An 8,947-nucleotide genomic window follows, 5' to 3' on the forward strand; every position below is an offset into this window, starting at 1 on the left:
GGAGCTGGAAAGGACTGGATTGGGACTGGGAGAAGACTGAAAAGGACTGGGAGGGCTGTGGGATGTATTGGGAAAGGAGTGTAATGGGATAGTGAGGGACTGGGAAGGGGTTGGGAGTGAGTGGGGTGGATTCAGAGGAATGGGGATGGAGTGGGGATGGAGTCGGATGGGCTGGGAAGGGAATTCTGGGAAGGATTGAGCTGAATTGGAAGAGGACTGGAAGGGGCCCTGAGAGGTGTCAGGGAGGGGAATTGAATGTGACCTGTGTGGGGATTTGGGAGAGATGGGAAGACTGGGAGGGATTGGGAGGAGACTGGGAGGGCATTGGGACAGACTGGGAGGGAATGGGATGGAGTAGGAAGGATCAGGGATGGAGTGGGAGGACTGGGAGGGGATGTGGAGGGAGAGAGGGATAGGGGCTCTGGGAGTTAGTGGAGGGGACTGGGATATACTGGGAGGATGGTGGAATTGAGTGGGAGAGGATTGGGAGGGAATGGAGAGGGATCTGGAATGGATTGTGAGTGATGGGAGAGGATCTGGAATGGCACTAGGGACTGGGAGAGACTGGTAGGGGACTGGGATGGAGCTGGAAAGGACTGGATTGGGACTGGGAGGGAAATGGGAGAGGATTGGAAGGGACAGGGAGGGGAGTGGGATGTACTGGGAAAGGAGAGGAATGGGATTGTGAGTGACTGGGAGGGGACAGGGTACTGGGAGGGACTTGGGAGGTGACTGTAAGGGGACTGGGATGTACTGGAGCTAGTGGGATGGACTGGGAAGGATTGGGTGAGGCCGGGTGGGACTGGGAGTGGATTGAGAGGAAATGGGAAGACTGGGACTGGGATGGACCTGGTAAGTACTGGATTAGGACTCGGGTGCAGTGGGAGAGGACTGGAAGGGACAGAGAAGGACTGGAGGGAGTGGGATGTACTGGGAAAGGAGTGGAATTGGATTATGAGAGACTGGGATGGGACTGGGAGGGGAGTGAGAGAGAGTGGTTGGGACTGGAAGGAGACTGAGAGGTGACAGAGAGGGAATGGGACAGGGAGGGACAGGGAGGGTAATGGGAGGGACTGTTGGGAACTGGGAGAGGAATGGGATGCACTGGGCTGGAGTAGGAGGGCATTGGGAGGAAATGGGAAGGGATCTGGAATGGATTGTGAGTGACTGGAGGGGACTGGGCCAGAGTGGGAGCAGACTGGGAGGGGAATGGGAAGGTAGTTGGAGGGACCTGGAAGGGACTTGGAGGGGACTGAGAGGGAGTGGGAGGTGACTGGGAGGAGACTGGGATATTCTGGGAGCTAGTGGGATGGACTGGGAAGGAGTGGGAGGAAGCTGGGTGGGAGTGATTGAGGACTGGGAGGAAATGGGAGGGGACTGGAGTTGGACTGGGAAGGGACCGGGAGGGACTGAGAGAGACTGGGAGGGACTGGGATGGACCTGTAAGGACTGGATTGGGACTGGGAGAGGAGTGCGAGGGAACTGGGAGAGGCCTGGAAGGGGCGGGGAGGACTGGGAGTGGGAAGGACTGGGATGGACTGGGGAGGGATCTATGAATGACTGAAGTGACTGGGAAGGATTGGGTGAGGCTGGGAAGGTGCCTGAGAGGTGGCAGGGAGGGGAATGGGACTGGGAGGTCCTAGAATGGGACTGGGAAGAGAATGGGAGGGATTGATGGAAGTGGGATGGGATTGGGAGAGAATGGGAAGGGATCTGGAATGGTTGTGAGTGGGAGAGGACTGGGAGGCAATCGGAGAGGAGTGGGAGTGAGATGTACTGGGAAGGGAGTGGAATGAGGTTGTGAGAGACAGGGATGGGACTGGGAGGGATTTGGGAGGGAGTGGGTGGGATTCAGAGGAACTGTGGGAGACTGGGAAGGACTGGGAGGGCATTGGGATGGAGTGGCAGGGAGTGGGATGGACTGGGAAGGATTAAGCGGAACTGGGGAGGGGACTGGGAGGGATTGGGTGGGACTGGGCAGGGCCTGAGAGGTGTCAGGGAGGGGAATGGGCCTGGGAGGTGCTGGGATGGGACAGGGAGGGGAATGGGATTGACTGAGATGGAGTGGGAGGGGACTTGGAGGGAATGGGAAGGGATCTGGAATGGATTGTGGGTGACTGGGAGGGCATTGGGCTGGACTGGGAGGGGATTTAGAAGGGACTGGGAAGGGAATGAAAAGGAACAGGGGGGTCTGAAAGGTAGTTGGAAGGGACTGGAAGGGACAGAGAGAGACTGAAAGGAACTGGGATGGACCTGGTAAGGACTGGATTGGGACTGGTGAGGACTGGGTTGTACTGGGAAAGGACTGGAATGGGAGGACTTGGAAGGGGCCTGGATGGGAACTGAAAGTGCTCCTAGGAAGAACTGTGACAGACTGGGAGGGACTGGGAGGTGGTCTGGAAGAGACTGGAGCAGGATTGGGCAGGGACTGGGATGGGATTAGAGAGGGGCTGGGAGAGGTCTGGGAGGGAACTGGAAGGCACTGCAGAGGAATTGGGAGGGACTGGGAGGGGGCTTGATGGGACTGGGAATCTTACCTGGAGGCGCTGGGAGCTGCTCTGGGGGCGCTGGGAGCCTCCTCTGTGCCCCTGCTGCGTTTGGTCTCCCTCCCCACTCCCTCCCTCCCTCCCTCCCTCCCGGCGCTGACAGAGCAGGAGGGCCAGGCCACGCTCTGATTGGCCAGTGGGGCTCGGGCAGCAGCGCTCCCATTGGCTGCGCTGGGCCAGCCCCCCAGTTTGGGAACAGTGCGTCCCAGTTCAGGACCAGCCCCCCAGTTTGGGAACAGTGCATCCCAGTTTGGGACCAGTCCCCCCAGTTTGGGAACAGTGCGTCCCAGTTCGGGACCAGTCCCCCCCAGTTTGGGAGCAGTGCGTCCCAGTTCGGGACCAGTCCCCCCAGTTTGGGAACAGTGCGTCCCAGTTTGGGACCAGCCCCCCCAGTTTGGGAAGAGTGCGTCCCAGTTTGGGACCCGCCCCCCCAGTTTTGTTCCAGTGCATCCCTAGTTTGGGACCAGTCCCCTCACCTTGGAACAGTGTGTCCCAGTTCGGGACCAGTCCCCCCCAGTTTGGGACCAGTGCGTCCCAGTTTGGGACCAGTCCCCCCTAGTTTTGTTCCAGTACGTCCCAGTTTGGGACCAGTCCCCCCAGTTTGAGACCAGTCCCTCCCAGTTTGGGAACAGTGTGTCCCTGTTCGGGACCAGTCCCTCCCAGTTTGGGAACAGTGCATCCCAGTTCGGGACCAGTCCCCCCAGTTTGGGAACAGTGCGTCCCAGTTCAGGACCAGCCCCCCAGTTTGGGAACAGTGCATCCCAGTTCGGGACCAGCCCCCCAGTTTGGGAACAGTGTGTCCCAGTTCAGGACCAGTCCCCCCAGTTTGGGAACAGTGCGTCCCAGTTCGGGACCAGCCCCCCCAGTTTGGGAACAGTGCGTCCCAGTTTGGGACCAGCCCCCCAGTTTGGGAAGAGTGCGTCCCAGTTTGGGACCCGCCCCCCCAGTTTTGTTCCAGTGCATCCCTAGTTTGGGACCAGTCCCCTCACCTTGGGAACAGTGTGTCCCAGTTCGGGACCAGTCCCCCCCCAGTTTGGGACCAGTGCATCCCTTCGGGACCAGTCCCCCCTAGTTTTGTTCCAGTAACGTCCCAGTTTGGGACCAGTCCCCCCAGTTTGAGACCAGTCCCTCCCAGTTTGGGAACAGTGTGCCCTGTTGGGGACCAGTCCCTCCCAGTTTGGGAACAGTGCATCCCAGTTCGGGACCAGTCCCCCCAGTTTTGGGAACAGTGCGTCCCAGTTCGGGACCAGTCCCCCCTAGTTTTGTTCCAGTGTGTCCCAGTTTGGGACCAGTCCCCCCAGTTTGGGACCAGCCCCTCCCAGTTTGGGAACAGTGCGTCCCAGTTCGGGCCCAGCCCCTCCCAGTTTGGGAACAGTGTGTCCCAGTTCGGACCAGCCCCCCCCCAGTTTTTGTTCCAGTGTGTCCCAGTTTGGGACCAGTCCCCCCCAGTTTGGGACCAGTCCCCCCCAGTTTGGGACCAGTCCCCCCCAGTTTGGGACCAGTGCATCCCAGTTCGGGACCAGTCCCCCCCAGTTCAGGAACAGTGCGTCCCAGTTTGGGACCAGTCCCCCCCAGTTTGGGACCAGACCCCCCCAGTCTGCGACCACTCCCCTGCAGTTTGGGTTGAGTGTGTCCCCGTTTGGGCCCAGTTTGCCCCAGTTGGGTCCAGTTCCCTCCCAGTCCCTTCCATTCCCTCCCACTTCTGTTTCAGTCCCTCCCACTCCCCATCCAGTTCTTCCCAGTCCCCTCCAGTCCCTCCCAGTCTTTGCCAGTTCCCTCCCACACCCCCCAGTTTCCTCGCAGTTCCTGCCCAGTCCCATCCCAGTGCTTCCCAATTCCATCCAGTACCTCCAACACACCTTCATGTCCCCTCCCAGTCTGTCCCAGTCCCTACCACTTCGGTTCCAGTCCCCAGCCCTCCCCTCCCAGTCCCTCCAAACCCTTTCCAGTACCCCCATTCCCTCCCAACTCGCTCCCAGTCCCTAACAGTTCTCTCCTACTCCCTCCCAATGCCTCCCACTTCCTTCCCAGTCCCCCGCCCAGTCCCCTCCCATTTCCATCCCACAACTTCCCAGGCCCTCCAAATTCTATCCCAATCCTTCTCATTTCCCTCCCAGCCCCTCCCAGGAGCCTGACTGGGAGGAACTGGGAGGGACTGGGATGGAACTGGTGTGACAGGCAGGGATGGGCACAGGGTGCAGACTGTGAGGGATTGTCAGGGACTGGGAGGGAACTGGTTGTGACTGTGTGGGGATTGGAGAGACTGGGAGGGATTGGGAGAGGTTGAAGGGCATTGGGACGGACTGGGAGGGAATGGGATGGAGCGGGAAGGGATCAGGGATGGAGTGGAGGGATTGGGAGGACTGGGATGGCCTGGGAGGGGAGTGGAGGGAGAGAGGGATAGGGCTTGGGAGTTAGTGGAGGGGACTGGGATATACTGGGAGGTAGTGGAATAGATTGGGAATGGATTGGGAGGGAATGGAGAGGGATCTGGAATGGATTGTGAGTGACTGGGAGAGGACTGGGGACAGGGAGGGATTAGTAGGGAGGGGAGGTGACTGGTAGCACTAGGGACTGGAGAGACTGAGAGGGGACTTGGATGGACCTGGAAAGGACTGGATTGGGACTGGGAGGGAAATGGGAGTGGATTGGAAGGGACTGAAAAGGACTGGGTGTGGAGTGGGATGTACTGGGAAAGGAGTGGAATGGGATTGTGAGAGAGTGGGATGGACTGGAGGGAGTGGGTGGGATTCAGAGGCACGGGAAGGAGTGGGATGAGTGAGAATGGACTGGGAAGGGATCTGGGAAGGAGTGAGCTGAGCTGGAGAGGACTGGGAAGGGGCCTGAGAGTGTCAGGAGGGAATTGGACTGGGAGTTGCTGGGATGGGACAGGAGGGGAATGGGAGGGACTGCTGGGAAGTGGAGAGGAATGAGATGGAATGGGAGGGAGTGGCAGGGGATTGGGAGGGAAGGAAAGGGATCTGGAATGAATTGTGAGTGACTGGGAGGGACTGGGAGGGGATTAGGAGGGAGTGGGAGGTGACTGGAAGGGGACTGGGATATTGTGCTAGTGGGATGGACTGGGAAGGATTGGGATGGGCTGGGTGGGAGTGATAGAGGACTGGACGGGACTGGAGTTGGACTGGGACGGACCAGGAGGGACTGAGAGAGACTGGGAGGGGACGGAGATGGATCTGATAAGGACTGGATTGGGACTGGGAGAGACTGTGAGGGAACTGGGAGAGGCCAGGAAGGGACTGGGAGGGATTGAGAGGAACTGGGAAGGACTTGGAGGAGATTGGGAGGGCATTGGGATGGAGTGGGAAGGGCCTGAGAGGTTTCAGGGAGGAGTGACCTGGGAGGCATTAGGAGGGAATGGGAAGGATCTGGAATGGATTGTGATGACTGGGAGGGGACTGGGAAGGTAGTGGGAGGGTGTGAAAGTCTTTGGGTGGCCTGGAAGGCATTGGGAGGGGACTGGGATGTACTGGGAGCGAGTGATGGACTGGGAAGGATTGGAAGGGGGCTGGGTGAGACTGGGAGGGGATTGGGAGAAATGGATCAGACTGGAGGGACAGAGAGAGACTGGGAGGGATTGGGGGGAAGGGGAAGGGATGGAAGGGGAGTGGGAAGGGGCTGGTAAGGACTGGATTTGGAATGGGAGAGGCCTGAAAGGACGGAGGAAGACTGAAGGAGACCAGAGGGATTGGTAGGACTGGAATGGGATTGTGAGAGACTGGGAAGGATTGGGAGTGATGGTGGGATTCAGAGGAACGGGGAGGGAGTGGGAAGGGATCTGGGAAGGACTGACTGAACTGGGAGAGGACTGGGAAGGGCCTGAGAGTGTCAGGGAGGGGAAATTGGACTGGAGGTGCTGGGATGGGACAGGGAGGGGATTTGGAAAGGATTGTGAGTGACTGGAGGGGACTGGCAGGTAGGGGAGTGTGTGAAGGTAGTTGGAGTGGCGTGGAGGGGCCTGGGATATACTGGGAGCCAGTGGGATGGTCTGAGAAGGATTGGGAGGGGGCTGGGTGGGACTGATAGAGGACTGGGAGGAAATGGAGAGGACTGTGAAGGACTGGAGTTGGACTGGGAGAGACTGAGAGAGCCCAGTCCCCTCCCAGTCCTCAGTCCCTCGCAGTCCTGTCTCATTCCTTCCCAGTCCTCTCCTAGACCGTCCCAGTCCCAATCCAGTCCTTACCTGTCCATCCCAGTGTCTCCCAGTATGCCCCAGTCCCCTTCCAGACTAGGGTGATTGTGAGTGAGTGGGAGAGGCAGGGAGGGGAATGGGAGGGAGAGCTGGGAAGTGGATGGGATTGGAGGGAGGACTGGGAGGAGTGGGAGGAGACTGAGAGGGAAGTGGGAAAGGATGAGGGATGGAGTGGAGGGATTGTGAGATACTGGGATGGCCTGGGAGGGATGTAGGGCCTGGGAGAGAGGGAAGGGCATGGGAGTTAGTGGAGGGGACTGGGATATACTGGGAGATAGTGGAATGGATTGGGAGTGGATTGGGAGGGAATGGAGAGGGATCTGGAATGGATTGTGAGTGACTGGGAGAGACTGGGGACTGGGAGGGGATTAGGAGGGAGTGGGAGGTGACTGTAGGGACTGGGATGGACCTGAAAGATTGGATGGGACTGGAGAGGACTGGGAGGGAAATGGGAGAGGATTGGAAGGGACTGAAAAGAACTGGGTGCGGAGTGGGATGTACTGGGAAAGGAGTGGAATGGGATTGTGAGAGAGTGGATGGGACTGGGAGGGGTTTTGGGAGGGAGTGGGTGGGATTCAGAGGCACGGGAAGGAGTGGGATGAGTGGGAGGGAGTGAGATGACTGGAAGGGATCTGGGAAGGACTGAGATGAACTGGGAGAGGAATTGGAGGGGGCCTGAGAGGTGTCAGGGAGGGGAATTGGACTGGGAGTTGCTGGGATGGTACAGGGAGGGGAATGGGAGGGACTACTGGGAAGTGGGAGAGGAATGAATGGAATGGGAGAGATGGAAGGGATTGGGAGGGAAGGGAAAGGGATCTGGAATGAATTGTGAGTGACTGGGAGGGACTGGGGACAGGGAGGGATTAGGAGGGAGTGGGAGGTGACTGGAAGGGGACTGGGATATTGTGGGAGCTAGTGGGATGGACTGGGAAGGATTGGGATGGGGCTGGGTGGGAGTGATAGAGGACTGGGACGGGACTGGAGTTGGACTGGGACGGGACCGGGAGGGACTGAGAGAGACTGGGAGGGACTGAGATGGATCTGATAAGGACTGGATTGGGACTGGAGAGGACTGTGAGGGAACTGGGAGGCCAGGAAGGGACTGGGAGGGGAGTGGAGGGATTGAGAGGAACTGGGAAGGACTTGGAGAGACTGGGAGGGCATTGGGATGGAGTGGGAGTGGGATGGAGTGGGAAGGGCCTGAAGGTTTCAGGAGGAGTGACCTGGGAGGGCATTGGGAGGAAATGGGAAGGGATCTGGAATGGATTGTGAGTGACTGGAGGGGACTGGGAAGGTAGTGGGAGGGTGTGAAAGGTCTTTGGGGTGGCCTGGAAGGCATTGGGAGGGGACTGGGATGTACTGGGAGCTAGTGGGATGGACTGGGAAGGATTGGAAGGGGCTGGGTGAGACTGGGAGGGGATTGGGAGGAAATTGGATCAGACTGGGAGGGACAGAGAGAGACTGGGAGGGATTGGGAGGGAAGGGGAAGGGGAGTGGGAAGGGCTGGTAAGGACTGGATTTGGATTGGAGAGGCCTGGAAAGGACGAGGAAGACTGGAAGGAGACCAGGAGGGATTGGGTAGGACTGGAATGGGATTGTGAGAGACTGGGAGGGGATTGGGAGGGTGGGATGGACTGGGAAGGGATCTGGGAAGGAGTGAGTGGGTCTGGGAGGATTGGTGAGACTGGGAAGGGGCCTGAGAGGTGTGAGGGAGAGAATGGGCCTGGGAGGTCTTGGGACGGACAGGGAGGGAATGGGAGGACTGATGGAAGTGGGATGGGATTGGGAGGGACTGTGAGGCGTGGAGGAGACTTGGAGGACTGAGAGGTAGTGGGAGGGAAGTGGGAAAGGATGAGGATGGAGTGGAGGACTGGGAGGGATGTGGAGGCCTGGAGAGAGGGATAGGGCTCGGAGTTAGTGGAGGGACTGGGATATACTGGGATAGTGGGATGGAGTGGGAGAGATTGGAATGGATCTGGAATGGATGTGAGTGAGTGGAATGCAATAGAAAGGGACTAGGAGGGACTGACAAGTGGGAGAGGACTGGGATGGAGCTGGAAAGGACTGGATTGGGACTGGGAGAAAGACTGAAAGGACTAGGAGGGCAGTGGGATGTAGTGGGAAAGGAGTGTAATGGGATAGTGAGGGACTGGGAAGGGGTTGGGAGTGAGTGGGTGGGATTCAGAGGAAC

The sequence above is a fragment of the Pogoniulus pusillus genome, chromosome 30 (assembly GCF_015220805.1).
Source record: "Pogoniulus pusillus isolate bPogPus1 chromosome 30, bPogPus1.pri, whole genome shotgun sequence".
NCBI lineage: Eukaryota > Metazoa > Chordata > Aves > Piciformes > Lybiidae > Pogoniulus > Pogoniulus pusillus.